Source organism: Elephas maximus, chromosome 1 (assembly GCF_024166365.1).
Source record: "Elephas maximus indicus isolate mEleMax1 chromosome 1, mEleMax1 primary haplotype, whole genome shotgun sequence".
Lineage (NCBI taxonomy): Eukaryota > Metazoa > Chordata > Mammalia > Proboscidea > Elephantidae > Elephas > Elephas maximus.
In genome coordinates, this window is record NC_064819.1 from 73,434,829 (window position 1) to 73,456,984 (window position 22,156).

Sequence of the window (22,156 nt, forward strand, 5' to 3'; positions counted from 1 at the left end):
GCCATTCCTGGCTTTTATCTTCTCTGTTCACTCAAACCTGTAATTATTTAAATATCCAGTGTCCCCACACCTGTGCACCCAATAACTTACCAGGTTGTTAATGTTTGCTTTTCTACCTCTCGAAAGAAAAACCTGGCGACCTACTAAGGAAGAATCCCAAAAATCCACTGCCGTAGAGCCGATGGCGATTGAGAGCGTTAGAAGAATCAACCATTGAAAACCCGATAGAGCGCAGTACTATTTCGGTATCGACTCGATGGCAACTGGTGTCTTTTGTTTTTCTCTGCTCCTTGCTTTGTTTTCTCTTTGATTCTGGTAGCAAAATTATTGCAAAGAAAATTGGCAACTAGTGGTAGCAAGGGTGTTGAAGTAAATATGCGACAGAGCTTGTGCAGACAGAGTTAAGAGTATTTTTAGGCAACAAAGCAGCACAAGGAGCAGAGTGGCGCAGCGGAAGCGTGCTGGGCCCATAACCCAGAGGTCGATGGATCGAAACCATCCTCTGCTAGCTTCTCTTTTTTCCTCTCCCGTTAAAATCCTGTAATTTAGTTTTATAAGATTAAAAAGAAAAGCCAAATATAAAACTAAAATTGTAGAATTAATATTATTTCCTGAGAAAAACGTGAACCCATTTATAATCTTTACAGGTAAACCGAACATCTTTCATGGACACTCAATTATCGTTGTTAATATGTCCTCTCATAATAAACCGAATATCTTTGGTTGCCAAAGTGACTGTGACGCTATTCCGAGCTAGTCATCATGACAGTGCCGTGTTGCCCTTTGAAGCTGAGAAAATGCTGAAACAAGTAGAGTGCCAGAAGTGGAGACAAGGGTGGGGGCCGAATATTGAGTTCTATTTCCTTCTGTACGTAATTCAGGAAGCACAACTTGTTAGGTAGTTGTAGCCAAGTGGTAAGGCAATAGACTAGAAATCCATCGGACAAACCCTGTGCAGAATCTTCGCAACTACGAGAGTCTTAATCTTGGAAGTAAATGAATTTGAGAAAGAGTACAGGGTTTTGGTGGCCATGATTCAATTCTGATCTGAGAAAACCACTTCTGCGCTGTTAAAGGTAAATGTGTCTCTACCCTCAACTCACCTTTACAATCTCTAACAGGAATATACTCTACGCTCATTTTTTAAAGCCTGGATGCTGTTGAATGTTTTATATTTCTTGCTCTCAGAAAGGATGCCTTATTCAAATATTTATTGATTGACTTTTACGTGCCAGATACTGTGCAAGCCACTAAGGAGAAGAAAAAGACATTAAGTAGACTACAGTGTAGACATGCTTTTAAACAAGTAGGTATGTATAGTGCAATAGAATATTTATTTAAAAGGATTATACGCTAAGTGCAGTGGGAACTAGGAAAAATGATGGTTATCTCCAGTAGCCCCACAACCACTCACTAGTTTGGTGATTCTCTGGAAGGATTCACATGACTCAAATATACACATGGTTAAGATTTATTACAACAGAGGTTACAGTTCAGGAACATGAGAAAAAAAAAAAATATATATATATATATATATACACAGGCATAGACTAGGACATGCCTTTCTCTCCAGCTGCCACCTGCAGGGTTTTATACCAGATGCCCTTGCCCAGCAAACTGTCCTTAAGTCTTGAAATTCAAAGTTCTTGAAGGGAGCTGGTCTCATACCTGCCACATGATCAACCGTGGGTTGGACCCCAAACCAGATGCCAGGTACACATTACAAATCTTCATATTTCCTTTAAATATGCTGACAACCTACTTCATCTTGACCTACAGCTTCAGGTGTATAGAATAACAGCATTACCCAGTAACTAGTTCCACTATTTTAGTTCTTGGGGTTTGATCAATGGTCATCACCACAGCTACAGAGGCAAGCAAGAACTCAGTGAAACAGAACTGTTGGGTTAACTTTGCTCTGGCAACGGCTTAAGTATTAATGGGGGTTCCAGGAGAGGTGACTGGTTTTGAGCTGAAACTTGATTGAGTAAGCATTTGCTACATGGCTAAGAGCATTCTGGGTAGGAGAAACAAATACAAGGAGGCATAATACTTAGTGGCTTCTAGGGGACTTCAGATAATTCAGTGTGCTAGAAGACGGGGTTAAGGGAGGTTGTGGGGAGAGGGATTTGGAGAGAAAAGAAAAGTTGCTGGAGAGATAGCAGAGCAGGTAGGGAAAGGGCAGTTCATAAGGAGGTGAGTACACAATGCAAACAGGGTTAGATTTTATTTTCCTATGGGCAATGGGAAATCACTGGCCAATTTTGAGCAAAGGAATGACATGATCAGATTATCTCATTAGAAAAAAATTCTGGAGTTTTCAAGTCTGTGGTCTTGCCCTTTAATAGGTTTATTTTTCAGGAAGTCAGTTCTAAGATGGGGAAAAAGGTTTGGGGTGAAAAAATATGTATATTTTCATCATATAATCTGACCACTCCATACTTGGCTATTTAATGCACAATTTAAATTTAGCATGTCCAGACAGAACTCCTGATTATAACTGCCCCCCAGATCCACCCCCAAATACTACTCTTGCCGCCTTTCCATTCTGTAAATGGAAATTTTATTGGTATGGCAAAAAATCTTAGAAATGTATATTACTTTTCTGTCTCTAATACCCCCAATTCAATCAGCAAATCCATTAAAACATATTCAAAATCCAACCACTTTTCACCACTTCCACCAACACAACCCTGCTTTTGTTGTTAGGTGCCATCGAGTTGATTCTGACTCATAGCAACAAAACAGCACAACAAAACAATACCCTGTCTGGTCTTGTGCTATCCTTGCAACCATTGCTATGTTTGAGCCCATTGTTGCAGCCAGTGCATCAATCCATCTTATTGAAGATCTTCCTCTTTTTCACTGACCCTCTACTTTACCAAGCATGATGTCCTTCTCCAGGGACTGGTCCCTCCTGATAACATGTCCAAAGTATGTGAAACCCTGGTTTAGCTACCGTTGTGTAACTTGAAAACCATAGTAGGCATAGTGGCTGAGAGCTACGGCTGCTAACCAAAAGATCGGCAGTTAAAATCTGCCAGGCGCTCCTTGGAAACTCTATAGGACAGTTCTTCTCTGACCTATAGGGTAACCAGGAGTTGGAATTGACTCGATGGCAACAGAGTTTTTATGTGTCACCTGACTATTGCAATAGCCTCTCCAACAGTCTTTCTGACTCCAGGAAGAGAGAGAGAGAGAACAAGTCTATATTCACATATTTACAGGCTAGAAGAATCTTCTTGTTAGGTAATTCTCACATTAAAGATGAAAAAAATGTATGTGAAAAATTAAGCACATTTTTAATTAGCTACTGCTGTTTGCCAGATGTTATTCTATGGACAAGGAAAGAAAGGCTATGTAAAAGGCCCCATTTCTGTGCTCTCAAAGCTGCTAATTTACTTGTCAAGAAAGCCCAAGACATATCACAAATGAGGCAGGAGAGCCATTGCTCTCAGAGTCTGGGATTTAAGAAAATTAAGGAAGTGCCCGGAGTGTAGACTGCTGTCATTATCTTCAAGTGAGGTACTTAAGGTCACAGAGATTCACTGACAAGCTTGAAAGAAACCACCCAAAATATAACTAAATCCATATCCTGTTAATGGAGCACTCTACCAAACACTATAAACTGTAAATACTCTGTCCATAGAATATTATTGCAACGTTTTTTGTGCTGAAAGATTCATAAGTATAAAAAGCGTTAATGGCTTTTTTTGTTGTTGTTTTGTAATCCTATTTGAGGGTTCTTTCATTTCTGAATATATGGGACCCGCAAAAAAATAAGGGTCTTGGACCCTGAGAAACCACAAGAAAAGCATCCTCTTTTCTTTCGAACAAATAGGGACATGCTGTGAAAAAATGCTCTGATGTCACGTTATAACAATCAGAGAGTGTGGGAAAGGGATACTTGCTATGCCCAGGGGCTTGCAGACAGCCACGCAGGACCTCAGAAGATGGTCCTGCAAGCACTGCCTTTTGGCGAGACTGCTTTCCAGATGCGGTTTCCGTGGCAACCGTCTGGGCCGCCATCCCAAGTACCCGGAGTCTGAAAATGGTGAATGTGGGCGACCATCAATAGGTGAGAAATCCTAAGTAAGCTTATTTTAAAATATCCCTCAATATAGAAAATTTTGCAATATTTTGGCATCTTTTCAGTCCCATAAACTCCTCTTTTTGTCTACCTCGGTGTCGTAGAGCCATGATTTTCTCTCCATGGGGCAGCCATAGGCTCCAAGGCAGAAATAATTGTCAATCCCAGCCCTTCGTAAAGCCCCTGGCCTCATATAGGCCACATAATCTAGAGCTTCCATTTTCCCGGAGACGAAAAGCGCCGGCGGCGCAGGTTCCATTTCTTTTTTTTTCATTAGGTGACTGTGTAATAGGGTCAGGACCCCGGCAGAAAGCTTCCTCTACTTTCTAAGTATTGTAGCACGAAGCTGTCTGCGTGGACCACGTGGCCTAACGGATAAGGCGTCTGACTTCGGATCAGAAGATTGAGGGTTCGAATCCCTTCGTGGTTAGTTTGCATTTTATGTGCTGCAAGATAAATTGCTGTATCTCATGAGGAAGGAAGAAACCAACAAAAACAACGACGTAAAACCACTGTTAGATTATCTGAGTTATTCAAACCCCTGTCTTTCTTCACTCCTTTTAGAGGAAGGAAGAGACCATAACAAAAGATCTTGAGAGAACCGGTGTGAAGAGAAAGCGATTTCAGAGGTGAAGAGATGGTAACAGTCGGAACTGAAATAAAGACATCCAGTAATTTGGGAGCTCTCAAGTTCTCCCCACATTTGCATTTTGAACGCCTGGGTTTTATTTAGTTTTGTATGTTCGGTTTATCAGACGAAGTCTCCCCCAACTGCTGAGTCTCGATTTAAGAAAAAATCAGACCAAGGCCAGGCGCCTGGGCCTACCACAGGTGGTTGCTGTGCTTTTCCCCTGTTGCTTCTTCCCATTAGCTTCGCCCTAGGCTACGATCTCCTTCACTTTTCTAGTCTGAGTCCACGAGTTTTAGGAGCTCTGGCTGTTGTCGGAGTCTGCTGTTACTAGTTTTCACTATCCCTCTCTGGATAAGGAGATGGCAGCTTGTTGCCATCAAAAGGATGAGAAGAGCTCGTATTCAATCCTAAATTAGAGAGTAGCAATATTAAGGTCATTGAAAGAGCCCAACTGTTTGCAGAATATAACTGCACAAAATGCATAGGAACAGTTCATGGGCCTAAGTAATCGAATTTAATAATAATTCAGGATTTACAAAAAGTAATTTTCAGTTGTGAACTTCATGGCGTAAGCCTGTCAAGTTTAACACCAAATCAGAATGTTGCTAGATCAAATCACTTGGGTGCCATAAATGCTTTTGCAAAGTCATGGCAATGGATATTTAAAACACAGCATAGGTTAGCTCTACCTTTTCCCAGCCTCCTTCTTAGGCCTCCCCTGATTCTGGTTTCCTCTAGTCATCTGGAAATTCCAAAAAGTATAGAATAATTGGGTTTTGATCATTAGTACCTAGACGTCGAGATTTCTTGTACTAAAAAAAAAAAAAAACTTCAATTTCCTAAACCCTGGTAGCCTAGTGGTTAAGTGCTATGGCTGCTAACCAAAATGTCGGCAGCTAAAATCCCCCAGGCACTCTTTGGAAACTCTATGGGGCAGTTCTATTCTGTCCTATGGGATCGCTATGGGTAGAAATCGACTCCACAGCAACTGGCTGGGTTTTTTTTGGAATGTCCTGAGAGCCACTCCCTGTTTTCTTCCCTTCCTCACCCCCAAAAACTTGCACTAAAATCCTTGTCCTTAAGAGGCTTGGTGGCGAGGATTGGTGAAGACAGCAAAACACAAAATGAATAAGTAGATTATATATTAGATGTAAATCACCGTGTATTGTATTGGTGTTCTCCTGTTGAACATAAAATATTTCACAGTACACCAACAACAGACAAGGCCACTCTGACTACGATGAAGCAAGATAAAAACAAGAACAGACCATAATCATGTCTGAGCACATGTCTGAACATTGTGCACATCACAAAAGTGACCAAATAGTCCCTTCTTCCTGGCTAATATGAGCGATTGCTGCTTCTTTACCAATTCAGCTCTACTCCTACTTCATTCCTCTTTTCTTCTAGATAAAAATTATTACAATATCCAGTCATGGAATTGCTGAGCCACCTCTAGGTTCCCTAGGGTCTTTTGTCTCTCTCGTTGCAATAAGTCAACAAGTCCAACTTTATTGAGCTACTGGTGTGCCCCTACTGATCTTTGGTTGAAGATTATCAACAATTTTCACAGAGATAGAAGCAGCTAAGTTTTATGGAGCATCTTCCCTCTGCCCATTACTAACCAGGTTAAAGGGAGATAGATTAAAATGTTGAAGACATCTATGCATGTCATTAAGTGTAAAAAATTTTTGCTGTATTTGACATTGATATATTTGTGTTTAGATATGGCATGCTTTGGGCCAAATAAAAGTTTTCGATTTTTATGTAGCAGCTTCATCAATCTTCTGCTTTACGATTTTTTTAATACAATGTAATTCCTAATGGTGTCATGGTCTTCTGTTATTCAGGAGTAAGATAGTTAGTGTAACCAGTCCCTTACCGATTTACAGTGTTACTGACATTTGTTGTTCTAAAAAGTGCCGTGATGTACATTTCTATAACTAGCAGGTATATATTTGCTGATGTCCTGTTTTCCTAGATAAATTCATAGCAGTGGAATTTCTGGATTGCAGACTATATATACAGGCTATACATACTTTTAAGGCTCTTCGTGTAAATTGCCAGTGGTGCTCCAGAAAGGATTTCTGATTTACATTGCCTCCAGGAGTGTGGTTCACTAATTCTTAGCAAACAAACACCAACTTTATTAGGCTAATTTCATTATTAGAAATAACTTATGTGTTCTGTGTATTGTATATTGTCTGCCTCCTGTATCTCCACCACCAATAATAAAAGTGATATATTTCTGTTTTGTTTTAATGGTGTATCTTAAGCACCTGAAGCAGTACCTGGTACCTAATAGGTCTTCAATAAACAGTTGTTGAAAAAGGGTGATGGGGGCTATGGAAACGACAAAGCAAGCCAAGGGGACAGATAGCAATGGTCAGGTAAGTCCCCATGAAGTGATACTTGAACAAAGGAGGTCAGGATTTGAGCCAAGTAAATATCCCAGAAGAGCTCCAGGCAGAGAGGCTAGCAAGTGTAAAGGCTTAGAGGTAGAATTGTACCTGAAGTATTCAAGGAATAGCAAGGAAGCCAAGGTGGCTGGGGAGGACGGGTTTGAGCAAGAGAACATGGTAGGAGATTTGCTCAGATAGGTCCCAATGGACCAGATCATGCAGGGTCTTTGAGATCATGAAATAACTCAGGCTTTCATACTGAATAAGAGGGAAGAGGATAGAGGATTTGGATCGGAGGAGTAACATCATGCTGGCTGCTGGGTTGAGAATAGTTCATAGTGGGGCAAAGTGGGAAGGAGGGAGATGAGTTAGGAGGCTAGTTCATGGTGGCCTGGACTACCGTGCCAGCTGTGCAAGTGGTAAGAAGCAATTTGATTCTGGATATTTCGTAAAGAAATAAGCAAGAGGCATTGCTCTTTCTACTTCATGCATTCCTCTTTCCTTCCCTCTTTAGTAGTTAAAGGGAAAAACAGACCTCTTGCATTTGAAAGAGGTGAGGGGCAGTGGCAAAATTGCCCCTGATTTCTCTTCCTACTTTGTAACACTGCAAGGGACTTGGGCACATTTAAAAATCATTGTTTGGTGTGTATTAAAAGCAGTGACAAAGGCCCTGGGTATATTCTGCTTGGAGGAAATTTCAATCTCCCTCTGCCACCAGCACCTTCCCTCCCCCTCTCCTCCACCCCCACCCCTACACACAATATGCCTTTGAGTGTTTCTTTGGTAAGTATCTACTGAATGTTCACAGTGTGCAAAGTGGAAGAGAGAAGGATATAAAAGTGTAGTATCCCTCGGACTTTATTCTCAAAGGAAGGTAAAAGGGGTAAGGAGAACCTAGGGCCAAGACTGCTCAGAGGTCTATAGCATCAAACATCTCCCTCCAGCTTTTTTTTGGAGAAAAGACGAACTATACAAAGCATGTTACCCAATTCCTGAAAAATGTACTTTCGCTTCCAATCCAGATCAGCACCTCCCCAGTGTTTATTTCTAAAATTAAATGATTTATAGTTTCTAAACTATCTTTGAGCCACGTATACCACATAAATGATATCTTAGATAAAATCCAAAATTCTCCCCTTTTAGCTATCAAGCCACATGTGGCTTTGGGAGATCTGCACACTTATAAGAAGTTTATTTCAAAAAGCGTCACAATCGCAACCACAGGATTCAAACCTGTGGGAGAGACTCCATTACCTAAACCACTAAGTCTAAAACAACTTGGTTATCCTCACCTTAATAAAGAAAGGCTGATTATATAAATTTTTTAAACAATTAGTTTGTGTGTTCTATACCTCAGTTTCCTCATCTGTAAAATACAGATGAACGCTAAGGCGGGGGGGGGGGCGGATTTTTTCAGCGGGCTAATCTTCCCGCCAATTTTGACACTCCACGCTGTGTAGATGGCCCCTTGCTACGCTTACTATTAAGTAGAAACAGAAAAGTGAGGTTCTGTGGCGTCATGTGTGAAAATTAGCATGTAAGTGGCAGAAGACAATCAAAGAAAGAAGGGGGAAACAAATACAAAGTGGAGCGTTTGGGGGAAAAAAATCTTCAGATAAAACACAGAGAGTGATCCCTCCCGCTTGCCGATTCATGGGAGAAAGGGTACATTTGATCTGGGTCTGGCAAAAGGATTTTCCCAAAAGGGAGAAGAGACCCATCCGAGGGAGGGAAAGGTTAAGAGCAAAAGTAGAAGGTGAAGGCAGTTTCTCCTACTGGAAGGTGGGGACCAATGGTCAGGTAAACCTACAGTTTGGCGGAAGGTGGCGCGTGTGAGATAGGCTATTAAGAAGGAGAGCCTTGAGCGGGGTCTAGAAACTTCGTAGGTATTTAGAAAGGCGGGGAAGATTTGACAAAACTTGCCAAGACAGGGTAACTCAGACTGAGTAGTGGGTGCGGCCAGCGAGTGAAGAGTACTGTCAGCAGACCCATTCGATCAACGGTGGCGCCTGCAACACCGACAACTGGGCCCCACCCTCAAAGATTCTGGTTTAACTGGTCTGGGGAAGATCCCCTGTTGCGTGTGATTTGCAGCCACTGTTGTTTGCAAACTCAGGCGGGAGAGAGGCCGGGGGCTGCTTGGGCAGGGGGTTAACAAGAGTAACTGTGAAGGCGGAAGTAAGAGGCCCTGGAATTAGGCATTGCACGGAATGTTTTCGATTGCAAAGGCGGAGAGCCTGGAGCAGCCGTGGGCAGACCTGCCTGAGCACGATACTTAACTCCCTTATAAGCGCGATGCAATGCTTCGGGCAGATATCGTGACCTCCGAATCCTTTATAAAATAGGAATAATACCTACCGATCTCTTCTGGGTTGTTAGTCACTAATAAAGTCGCTTGTCACAGCACCTTAAACCATCTCTTCCTCTTGCGCCCCAACTAACAACCACTCGTTAGCAGAAGGCTAAAATCTCACCCTCACAGCAAGGTGAGGAAACCATGGAACGACGAGGATGGGATTCGAACCCACGCGTGCAGAGCACAATGGATTAGCAGTCCATCGCCTTAACCACTCGGCCACCTCGTCTGCCCGCTGATACAGCTTTTCTCAGATGATTACCATGGTTCTTTACTCTGCAGGGTTCCATTTTGTAATTCCTGTTTTTATGTGTTCATTAATGAAACCAATGTCTTTATTCTCTATAAACGACCCTCTTGCTTTGCGAAAGGGAGAAAAAAATAAAGGGGACTATAGGTGGAAGTAGGGAGGTGGTCTTATGAATAAAGACGACAAAGTACATTTTCGAAGGGAAAAAGGAAGAAACTTGGGGAAATGGAGTTAAAGACTAATTTTGTTTTAAAGATCAAATTGTATTTCGTCACTTCTATTAGGCCATGAATATTAAGACCATCTCAAAACTGGTTATATAATACTTATTGTTGCACCCCTGAACACTCGGTATGATTCTTATGCAGAAGGATCCCTGCCTGTCATATGGAACATATAATTGTAACCTCTTTAGGAATCCCGAGTGGGTATTGGGAGAAGAGGTGTGAAGATGGGTTAAGGTCAAATTGTGATTGGTTCTGAATGCCAGGCCACAGATTTGGGACTTTATCTTAAGAAATGTGGGGACATCTGAGCGTTTGTGGCGTTTTTATCTTTGTAAGTAGCCATATAATCAAAATGATAATTTCGTGTTATCATTTATTATTATTTATTTCAATGCCCTCCAGCCAAAGACCACTAGGATCACACCTGTAATTGAATAAACTGGGTATATTGCTGCTGCAACTAGGAAGAACCAACACCATGGGGAACCTTGAAACAACTCAATAAACTGGTGTTAAAAAGACCTTATTGCAGCATTTGTGCCTGTGTTGATTTGGGGGAGGGTGCAAGAATGCTGGGCTTTGTTCTGAATTGAATGCTGTCAGGAATCTATGATTGGGTATCTTAATAAATTTTATCTACAAGCAGGGAAAAATCGACCAAAGCTAAAACTATAAAATTAGTAGGGGATGTTTGGTATTTTCATCATTTGCAACAGTGACTGTTTTATTGTCTGTGCTTAGACAAAATTATGCAGTATTTTTTTGTTGTTTGTTTCTATTTCACTGCATCATAATCACAGGGTGATCTCATTTGATAATGGTGTTCTGTGACATTATGCTCTACAAAAGGACCCCAGGACCTCGTGGTACGCACCAGGCCAGTTCCTGACAACACCCAGCCCCAATGAATAGAATCAGGCCAGTTTCTGGATGCCAGAGGCTGCTTTTCACTTTCTCACCTATACCCAATATCGTTACAAGGAAATGATTGTGTGTGTGGGTGGGTGGGTGTCCACATTATGACATAATGCAACATAAAATGGGTATAAAAATGAAGATGAAGGAAAAATAAAGATGATGTTTGAAATAGGGGCAGAATTCAAATTCCATGTTCTAAGGAAGGGTGGAGAGATGATTAAATATCAAATGTATTATGTGTCAAGTCAGTATCAAAACATACCAATCTAAAACAGGTAAAATCTATGAAGTTGCATTTTTTTGAAGCTTAAGTGAGTGACAAATTCTAAAATATTTCTGGGAACTAAAAAATTACCTTGGCTTGGTAGTGTGATTTTATATATATGCATTATATGTTTTATATGTGTGTGTATATATATATATATATATATAATCACTGACGCTGTTTCTCTAGAGAGTGCTATGACAGGCACATATGAGATGCTCAATAATATTTGTGAAAAGATTGAATAAGTTAAAGAACCAGCAGACAGACCTTCAGGCCCTGATTTGTTTATCATGCTTTACAATTTCCAATCACAAGCTGTAGTAATTATTTTTTCCAGAAATATTACAGAATTTGTTACTCACTTAAGCTTTAAAAAAATACAAACTTGTAGACTTTATGTATGTATACGTACAGAGAGAAAGAGAGTGAGATTTAGTTCAAGGGATTGGCTCTCACAATTGCGGGGGCTGACAAGTATAAAATTCATAGGTCAGGCAGCAGGCTGTAAACTCCTGCAGGCTTTGGCCCCAAAATCAATAGGTCAGGTGATGGAAAAAGTAAAGTAAGAGTCTTGCCGAAATATCTATATATATAGCCTGGAAGCAGAACATATCCAAGGGAAACTCCTTTTTGCTTTTAAAGCCTTCGACTCATTGATTGAGGCCCACCCACATTATATGGAAGGTAATCTACTTAAAGCCAACTGATTTAATCATATGTAACTTCTACATAACAGCAACTAGACCAGTGTTTGGCCAAACAACTGGGCACCATACCTTAGCCAAGTTGACACATTAAATTAACCATGTGCCAGAAACTGGTCTAGGTGCAGTGGTATAGAGTACACACAAAATTCCCTATAGAGATAGGCAAGAAACAATTTAAAAAGCAAAATATATATTATGTCGGAAGGTGATAAATGCCTTAAAATGGTGGGCCAAAACCAAACCAAACCCATTGCCAACCAGTGGACTCTGATTCATAGCAACCCTATAGGGCAGGGTAAAACTGCCCATAGGGTTTGTAGAACTGCCCCATACGGTTTCCAAGGAGCAGCTGGTGAACTTGAACTGTCAAGCTTTTGATTAGCAGTCTTCATGGATTGAATTTTGTCACCCAAAAATATGTGCATCAATTTGGCTAGGCCATGATTCCTAGTATTGTGTGATTGTCCACCATTTTGTCATCTGATGTGATTTTCCTATGTGTTGTAAATTCTCTCTCTGATGTTGATGAGATGGGATTATCAGCAGTTATGTTAATGAGGCAGGACTCAGTCTACAAGGTTGAACTGTGTCTTGAGCCAATGTCTTTTGAGATACAAAAGAGAGAAACAAGCAGAGAGACATGGGGAACCTCATACTACCAAGAAACAAGAGCCAGGAGAATAGCGCATCCTTTAGACCCAGGGTCTCTCTCTGTGCTGAGAAGCTGCTTGACTAGGGGAAGATTGATGACAAGGCCCTTCCTCCAGAGCCAACAGAGAATGAAAGCCTTCCTCTGGAAATGGCACCCTGAATTTGGATTTCTATCCTCCTAGACTGTGAGATAATAAATTTATTTTTGTTAAAGCCACCCACTTGTGGTATTTCTGTTATAGCAACACTAGATAACTAAGATAACAGCCAAGTTCTTAACCACTATGCCACCAAGTCTCCTTGAATAAGACCGTCAGGGAAAAATCAACTCAATAGTTCTCACTCCATGCTGCACATTTGAATCCATGGGGAAGTTCTGAGAAATATCTGTGTCAAGGCCTTATTGCTAACGATTAGAACAGCAACACTCAAGCTATTCAATGCTAGTTTATTTTTAAAGAAAGAAATATAAAAGAAAACTATTTTTAAAAAGTTGTGACTTAGGAGTAATTTTGCCAAGTAGGAGGTACCAGGAGTAGCTCTCAATACAGCACTTCCTGATTACACAGACGAAATTGCCTGCAAAGTATCAATCATACCGCTAGGACAGAAACAGAGAGGGTTCAGTCTGCCTTGGAGGCCCTAAGGTCTTTAAAACCCTGTGTGTCGGGCTGACTTTTTGTATAATTCCCTCTTTGTGAGTGTAGGTTGGGTCTAGTGTTTTGCTTCTAACCGTACAGCAAAGGTGATGAGATACCACTTCCATGATTAGGTTAGAAAAGTTTGTGACTTCCATTTTACCATAAAATTTTCCCTATTGCCGTCTTAGTTTTTATGCATTGATGAAGCAAGCTGCCTCTTTGGTGAGGTTCACATGAAGAGGAACTGAGGATGGCCTCCAGCCAACAGCCAACAAGAACAGAGGCCCTCAGCCCAACAACCTTTGAGGTACTAAACCCTGCCAACAACCATGTGAGTTTGGAAGTGGGCCTTCCCCAACTGAGCTTTAAGGTGACTACAGCTGACACCTTGAATACATACTATGAATGCAGGCTATGAAAGACCCTGAAGTAGAGGGCCCATCTAAACTCTACCTGGATTCTTGGCCCACAGAAAATGTGAGATAATAAATGTGTGTTGTTTTAAGCTGCCAAATTATACACTCAGAAAGGCCTGATGGCTCAGAGATTACTGGACCCCAGGGCTGAGAGGGAATGTAATTGAGAAGGTAAAAAATACAAGATACCATAAAATTGCCAGATCTGAGTTCAGATACTAATCATTATCCTATGGAACCCTTGCTTAAGTGTCTCTCTATTGAAAAATCTGTGTTGAAATTTAAGTCAGATTGATACATTATCTTTGAAAAAAAGCTCATGACCGATAGATTAAGTCTAAGAAGCACTGATACTTGCTAGCTATTAATGAAGGCTACGGTAGGATGAATAGTGGCCCTGAAATGTGCCCACCTCTTAATCCCTGGAACCTGTAAATATATTATATGGTAAAAGGGACTTTGCAGATGTGATTAAACTGAAAATTTTGAGATGAGGAAATTATCCTGGATTATCTGAGTGGGCCAAATGTAATCATAAAAGCCCTCATAAAAGGGAGGTAAAAGGGTCAGAGTCAATAAAGATGTCATGATGGAAGCAAGAGGTTATACCGATTCAAGGAAGGGGTCACTAGAAGCTGAAAAACGCAAGTAAACAAATTTTCCCTTGAAGCCTCCAGAAGGAACAAAGCTGTGCTAATGCCTTATTTTAGAATGCCAAAACCAACCAAACTCATTGTGGTCAAGTCCATTCTGACTCATAGTGACCCTATAGGGCACAGTAGAATTGCCCCCCAGGGTTTCCAAGGAGCAGCTGGTGGATTTGAACTGCTGACCTTTTGCTTAGCAGCCTATTAATGGCTCCATCTCAAGAACTGTAAGAAAATATATTTGTGTTGTTTTAAGCCACTAAATTTGCAGTAATTTGTTACAGCAGCAATAGGAAACTAATACAGAGGCATCAAGACACTACCATGACTGGGGCTCAATAGGTGGGAGGAAGTTCACAGGGCTTTTTCTGGAGAAGTTTTCAGAGGCCAGAGTAGCTCATGGGGCTCTTCCTTTGCTGTCATTGAGAGCACTGGAAAATGTGTTTTTGAGCTGCTGTGAGAGAGTCAACAGAAGGAATTTAGGGTCTCAGTGATGACTGGGACTGCTGCATTCAGAGTCTAAGATATGAACCTGTATACCATGGGACCTTTAGATAACAAACCTTCTACAGGAAGATTTGTATACTATTGTATCAGGCTAGTTCATCTTAAAACGTCCTAGGCATAGATCCAATGTAAGAGAGCCTGCTGTATAAGAGATGATAGAAGTTCTCAGATAAAAGTAATGACCAGGTTTTCACTGTATGGTTTGCCATTTTGAGGCCTGTGTTCAGTTAGCTTACAGAATGTTTTAAGTGGGCTCCAGAGAAGAAAGTCATAGATGGGGCCTCTGACACATGAACCCTTAATCACCTGAGCATGCAATTAACTTATGAGATCCAAATGAACAGGCACCAGGCAAAGTAAAAGAGGACATCGAGAGGAAGGGTTTTAGGGGGACATATTTTTTATGGGTGGCAGGGAGAGGGCAATGTTCAGCATTCAGAGAAGAGAGCAAGGAGCTGGACATTGTTTGGGGGGAGAGGAAGTACAGTGGAGAGGAAGTGCCTATGTCTGAGTGTTCTCTTGGTTTGAGAAAAGCAAAAGCAAAGTCACCAAAAACGAGATCATTCCACCAAGAGTTGAAGTCCAGACGCTAGCCATGTAGTTGGGTCTCTACTGAAAGACTGATGTGTACTCTTAACAGACCAGTTCATTTTAAAATGAAGTGGACACAAATTAGTTTAAGAAGTTGGATCAGAGCCCCTACTGGATACAGACAGTGGAAGCTCTAAGATGTACACGACAACCGTACAGTACAAACTTTTTTACGGTTGTGTTAGTGGTTAGAAGCTGATGAAACACCTCAGTAGTTTCCAGGGAAGGAAAGACCTGAGACTGAGGACTGTGGAACATGAATCTTTAACCACTGGGCCGGGATTCTAATTTACCAGGATCTGAGGAATTCGACAAAAAGGCAAAAGCAAAAGGGGACTGGGGCTGGAATTCCAGAGGTGGATGGTTAGAGACAGTTTTCTGCAGGCTAGAGGCTCCATGTTGATTTGGTGGAAGTAGTTGGCAGCGCTTGCCAATTGCACAGCCAGATCAACTAATGATTTAGGCGAACTGCAGAGGAAATCACCAAGAAGTTGCTGAGGTCCCACAGAGATTCTGACTGAAATAGCTGGATTCAGAGTCCAGGGTGCTATCCATTATACCATAGGGTATCCTTTCATGAGGAGACGGCTACTGCAATTCTTATGTTTTTTTTCAAGCCAGTACATTTTGAATGGGGTCCAGAGAAGAATAGGACCACGGGCGGGGCCTCTGACACGCGACCTCCTAGGCACCATGGACACGGAAATAACGTAAAAGGATCTGACTGATTTTACGAACCAAGGCAAGAGAGGTGTCAAGAGAAAAAGACAAAAGGACAAGAGCCAGAGAGTAAGGAGTAGCACGACGCTCCTTGGGAGAATCAAGTGCGGCGGTAGTGTATATCCATAGACGCTACGATGTGTCCGCGATTAAAGAGAAGAATGTATCTGCTATTAAAGAATGGAGACAGGTTGACCAAAATCGAACCAGGTCCCACCGAGATTTGAACTCGGATCGCTGGATTCAAAGTCCAGAGTGCTAACCATTACACCATGGGGCCTTGATACGTACCTTACTAATGCAATATCTCTGAATATTCATTGTAGAGCGTTTCATTCTGTTCAGAAATATTGATGAGGCCTCTATTTGGAACAAAGACTCCAAGATGAATACCACCGTCAACTACCGACGACTGGGGCTCACATGCTTTACGGACTGTTTAGAACTGAGTTCGTGGTTAGAAGCGGACAGAACTCAGGGAGTTAGTCTCCAAAAAAAGGAAAGACTGAGGTGTCGGATACGAAGCATGAACCCTTAAGCATCCACGGACGATAGCTAATTTACCTGAACTTGAAAGACCCAGTACAAAAAAGGCAAAAACTAGCGTCAAACGAGAGCGCGGATGTGGAATTCCAGAGGAAAGCGTAGGGGACGGTTTTATTCGGGCAATGTATCGTTGCTGATTGGGAAGGGGTGGTCAGTTTCGCAGGGGGCCGGGTGTCTACCTCCTACAGGTGCGAGGATGATTTGATAGAAGCTGAGGAAAGAGTACCAAAACGAAAGCAGGTCCCACCGAGATTTGAACTCGGATCGCTGGATTCAAAGTCCAGAGTGCTAACCATTACACCATGGGGCCGACAAAGGTCGACTTCCCAGGCAAGATTTTGTCAGTGCGTTTACAGTGTGCCGGAGGAGTTTGATTGGAATGCATTTTTGATGCATGGAGAATACGCAATGTCTTGAAATGGAGGACTCAGCAAAACTGCTCAATCAGGAAGAAAACAGCAACAGACCTCAGACCTTTGCTAGAGTTGCTCTAATCTGATGGTGGAGCGTTTGAGGACGGGCGGGCGTTCCTTGCAAAATCGGAACTGTGCATTTACTGAATTCTTCATCTGGATTTATAGATCAAAATTACAAATCTCTCAGGACATGTATGCAATTGGAAGACAGAATAAGAAAAACAAAGTGAAATATTTATGAAATGTCGGGAATTTACTGATATTTTAGGGGATTATCTTTTTTAAAAACGTTTGCTTTTTAACATATTTTGTTTTTTCTTATCAGCATTTATAATGGTGGATTAAAAATAAAAATATTATATTTACTTTACTCTTATTTATGTTGCATATACGTGTGTGTGAGAAATAGTGAGTTTTAGCGAGCAAAACTGTTTTGTTTTGTTTTAATAAGATTTAGCCTACACCTGAAAACAGCTTTGAAAATTCTCTATCTGGTATTTCCTCTCTGTAATTCTGCCCCCCCCCCCCAGAAAAAAAAAAATGGGATGATAAGAAGGCTCCAGAGGGGAGGAAAGACTGGAAATTTCTGTTAAAAAAAAAAATTATTCCAAAACAAACTGCTCATGAGTAAAATAGTGATGAGCTCGAAGCACCCAAATTTTTGAAAGAACCTCAGGCTTTTGAAGTTAGAGACAAGAGAGATTTTGGAAGTCAGACTTAAGCTGCATTTCGGTTAAGAATAATATAGAGAGGACAACTCAAAAAGAATCAAAGTCAAAACAGCCTTGACTTCTTTTGGTTTTTTCAGCATTTTTTGCAGAGGTCTCAGAAACCCCTGGTTTTACCAGATAGTCTCCCAAAGACTTTTTCAAAAACTTTCTCTACCTACTTACTGTAACACAAAAGGACTAAAATTACTTGCCTTCAATTTTATGTAGAAAGATAACAACAACTGAGGAAAACAATTAATTTCGTGGCTTTTTGCGTCCAGTAAGTGACAAAAAGCCCTGTCGTAGTCGGCAGGATTCGAACCTGCGCGGGGAAACCCCAATGGATTTCAAGTCCATCGCCTTAACCACTCGGCCACGACTACACGACTGGCTTTGACTTCTGGATACTTTCCCATGAGGATTAATACCTTTTCTGTTGCAACATTGTTTAGATTTGTTCGTTCAGATAACGCAATAATCATTCTGGAATGCCTGTCACCATGGAAAAATGATCAAGATTTTGAAGATAGACATGTTAGTTAGAAGAGTTATTATAAATTCAACACTTGCCTGACGTGCGAGAAACTAAAAACTTTCCGAGAGTCACATTCTAACCCCTAAGTCCCCAAATACCGAGATTGTGAGAATCACAGAACAAATTTCTGGGCCTCTTGCAAGACCTAATGAATACGATTTATCGGTGATGGAGACCGAAAATAGGTATTCTAATAAATGGTCTTAAGGATTCTTACACAGCCAGGGCTGGTATGCAGAACTTTGATGCAGAATCAGTGACAAATTTGTTCGTTTTTTTCTAAAATCTGGATGGAATTAAAATGTGGCTTTTTAGCAGAGGATGGTTTCGATCCATCGACCTCTGGGTTATGGGCCCAGCACGCTTCCGCTGCGCCACTCTGCTAACACGCTGAGAGTGGCTATAAAATGGAAATTCAAGGCCATAAATTTTGATATGTCTCCAAAAACAATTTACAGTTTTTCAGTGGTTCCAAAATCTGCCCTCGAGAATGGGAAGGACACATTGCTATCAGCAGGCAGTTATACTTCATCTTTAGATACCAGTGGCTTAGAATGCCCCTCTCCAACACACTCAGATCAATTGAGGCAGAAAAGGAAATATGGGAAACTCAAATCTCCCCGAGTTTACTCGAGCTCGGGAGGGATTAAATGTTTCCGATTATCAGGAAAACAAACCCATGCTAGGTGGCATAATTTATGAAGAAAAAATTGCAAAGGTGTTACCCTTGGTCTCTTTTTTGCAATATCTGGGGTACCGGAACCACGGTAATGTTTAAATAATTTTTGTTTGTGGTCTTCAGTTAAAACATTTTTCCTCTCCCAGTGGGAAATGTAAAAGCTGTGCTTGCATTGGCCGGGAATCGAACCCGGGCCTCCCGCGTGGCAGGCGAGAATTCTACCACTGAACCACCAATGCTTGACGGAAGCAACCGTCTGTGTTTAGCCTCATATAGGTGCATTTAAGTTATCCCTAAATTAAGAATTTTTTTCCCTCAGAATTTAAGGCTAATTTTTTTTTTAAAGAAAATATTATATCTAAATGATGTTCTAAGAAAACCTGTGAACTGGAAGGAGGCTGAACCTCTGCTGAGATGTAAACTTGGTGAAAAATGACTATAAATACCCAACATATAAAAATACCTTTCTTCATCCCACCCTCAATTTAAATCTCTAGTGGAAACAAATTCTGAAAACCTCTCATTTAGAATGCAAGCCAATTTGATTAATATACTAGATCAAAGCGCTCAAGTCAACTCTGAAACACCAAGTTACAACATTTTGGAAAACAAAAAACAAAAACTCCTACTGACTTTCTGTTTGTAAAGGAGGCTATTGTCATTGGAAGTGGGAATGATAAAGTAAGGGTTCTGAAAGTATTCTTCTGAGCCCTCCTCCATGTGTACATCCCCATTACTCACCCCCTAGAGAGGGTGACTACCAGCTGCTGAGACTGCTGTGGCACTTTGGAACCAAAAGCCAAAAAAGAGGCCTCAAGCTAAATGGAGATATGGCCCCTATTTTTGAGGATTTTTCATTTGGTTTGGAGAAAAAGCCAACACATAGACAACCACCGTGGAGCAACAAAAAGTAAATTGAGAGAACAAAGCTTAGTTAATTCAGTAAGGGAGAACACAACCTCCAGAGTCTTAATTGTGTCTTAGAGGTTGTTGTAGGATAAAAACATCTTAAAGTTTAGTAAAGCAAAAAGAAAGTTTTGTTTGACATATATTCAAAAAGGCAAAAGTGGAAAGCGTACAAGCATGCTGTCAGAGCTAATGTCTGCCCAAATCCAAGGCAATATTACAGAACAGACAAAAGTGGGAAAACCGACAGGCATGCTGCTAGAGCCATGCCTGTCAAAGTCCAAAGAATATTATAGAATAGACAAGAACAGGAAAACAGACAAGCATGCTGCCACAGCCATGTCTGCCCAAGTTCAAAGAATATTAGAGTCATGAGTATATATTAACATTAAAAAATGGGTAAAACCACTGAAAGCTCCATCTTTTCACAGATTGGCTAGAAACTGTGATCCTACATTTTGAGTTCTCTTTCTTAACAATCATTGGTATTGGCTTCAGTAAAGACAGTCAAGAGGGCCTTCATTGGTACAACAAATTTTCTTTTGAGTAAATGCTAACAGAAAAAGATAAGAGTGGAAAGTCTTTTGTGTTTTGTTAGATTAGTTTACTTGAAATGTTCCCTAACAGATATTTTCCAAGATTATCCTAGCCGTTGTCTTTATACCTCACAGCTCAGTTGATGTGTCCTTGTGAGCCCAGCTCTACCTGGGTCACAGTCCCTATGCTCAAGGACAGGGAACGATGACTCCAATATTATTTCCTATATCAAGGTTGTGAGGGCAAATTTGAGCTATTTATTGAGATTTCGAAATCGAGTTTATGGTGGCTCTTTCAGAGTTGGGACATGTTAAGATAGGGTTAGGATCATGATATAATAGCTTAGGATTGGTAGATACAACCAGGAGAGGATTTTGAGGTTGTAAACTTTATCTATTGCTGTGTAACAAATTGCCCTAAAACTTAGTGGGTTACAACAAGCATTTATTATCTCATCGCTTCTGTGGATCAAGAACTCAGGAATGGCTTAGCTGGGTGGGTTCTCATGAGGTTACAAACAAGATGTTGACAGCGGCTGCAGTAAGGCTTACCTGGGGCTGGAGAATGCTCTTCCAAACTCATTCACTTGGCTGTTGGATGGAAGCCTTAGTTTTTTACAGCATGGGCTTCTCCATAGGTGAGTGTCTTCTTGACATGGCAGCTGGATTCCACCAGGTCAAGTGATCTGAGAAAGCAAAGAGGAGGCTGCAGCATCTTGTATGACTTAGTGTGGCACCGTCACTTCCACATTATTCTATTCGCTAGAAGCATGTCACTAATTTCAACTCATGCTGAAGGGGAAGCAAGTTGGAGGGCAGGGTATTTAAGAATGTGTGGCCATATTTTACCATCACAGGTGCTGAAAGATTATTGCTGTGCAAAGTGTCATTTGATACCTTCTAATGAGAAGCTGATGGGCCTTTCAAAAAATTCCTGCAATAAGCAATAAAAAGCTCCTGGAATACACAAAAAGTTATTTGCAATTTTTATCTTCCTAAGCAAGAGCCTCAAGGAATAGTAATGTGATGAAAATGCTGGAGTACGGAAGTCATATTAATGTAGACAGTAAACTGTGGGCACAGTTTGGATTCTCACATTCAATACAAGGCTCCCATAAAGTATATGATACATTTTCTTCAGATAAACTTAAAATGCAATATTTTAAAAAGTAAACCCTGAAAAAAGTATTAATTGAAAATAATTTAGTTGTCTTAAAATGAAGTCTAAAATACTCATTGTTTTAATATGCTTCCTCTTGGAAATTAAAGCCTACTTCCTACTATTCTGGATTTTTTAAAGAAGCTTTGGATTGACATTTTACAGCAATGATATATTAACTTGGCTTCTACATTGAAACAGAGGCAGAACATAACACTCCCTTACCAAATGCTGCAGTCAGTAAAAATGTTAGCCATTCTGACTAGAAAATGCCCTGGGAACAGCAGTGGGAAATGAGACCAATTGCTCAGCTAAAAGATAAACCTAGTGAAGACAGATGAGCATGCACATATGAAACCTAAAATTGGGAAATCCATGTGTAAGTGAGATAGAAAAAAAATGTCTTTTTTGGAAGTCAATCAATCTTTCAAACGTAATTACTGCCTCATTTTTATGTCCTGTTCTAGGGTTTGGACCTCAGTTTTATTGGTAAACTTACTGAAATTATCACTTGAGGGTAAATAGGTTCTAGGGACTGATTCACGCTAATAGGACTCACAGGAGCTTGATGTTATAAACCAAAATACAACTTATTAACCTGCAGGGGAGTTTATAACTTTTCAAAACTGGTACTTACAGCCACAGTT

The 22,156-nt window shown here is 40.8% G+C and overlaps 8 non-coding genes across 8 annotated transcripts; 2 read left to right on the forward strand and 6 right to left on the reverse strand.

The window, feature by feature from the left end:
* The first annotated feature begins 436 nt into the window (after positions 1–436).
* Positions 437–508, forward strand: TRNAM-CAU (transfer RNA methionine (anticodon CAU)). The gene has a single exon. It is a non-coding gene; the product is annotated as a tRNA-Met (tRNA).
* Positions 509–4,447: 3,939 nt separating this feature from the next.
* Positions 4,448–4,520, forward strand: TRNAR-UCG (transfer RNA arginine (anticodon UCG)). The gene has a single exon. It is a non-coding gene; the product is annotated as a tRNA-Arg (tRNA).
* Positions 4,521–9,626: 5,106 nt separating this feature from the next.
* On the reverse strand, positions 9,627–9,708 carry TRNAS-GCU (transfer RNA serine (anticodon GCU)). The gene has a single exon. It is a non-coding gene; the product is annotated as a tRNA-Ser (tRNA).
* A 6,522-nt stretch (positions 9,709–16,230) lies between these two features.
* TRNAQ-UUG (transfer RNA glutamine (anticodon UUG)) lies at positions 16,231–16,302 on the reverse strand. The gene has a single exon. It is a non-coding gene; the product is annotated as a tRNA-Gln (tRNA).
* Positions 16,303–16,806: 504 nt separating this feature from the next.
* Positions 16,807–16,878, reverse strand: TRNAQ-UUG (transfer RNA glutamine (anticodon UUG)). Its single transcript has one exon. It is a non-coding gene; the product is annotated as a tRNA-Gln (tRNA).
* Positions 16,879–17,995: 1,117 nt separating this feature from the next.
* Positions 17,996–18,077, reverse strand: TRNAS-UGA (transfer RNA serine (anticodon UGA)). Its single transcript has one exon. It is a non-coding gene; the product is annotated as a tRNA-Ser (tRNA).
* A 464-nt stretch (positions 18,078–18,541) lies between these two features.
* On the reverse strand, positions 18,542–18,613 carry TRNAM-CAU (transfer RNA methionine (anticodon CAU)). The gene has a single exon. It is a non-coding gene; the product is annotated as a tRNA-Met (tRNA).
* Positions 18,614–19,076: 463 nt separating this feature from the next.
* On the reverse strand, positions 19,077–19,147 carry TRNAG-GCC (transfer RNA glycine (anticodon GCC)). The gene has a single exon. It is a non-coding gene; the product is annotated as a tRNA-Gly (tRNA).
* Between the last annotated feature and the right edge of the window lie 3,009 nt (positions 19,148–22,156).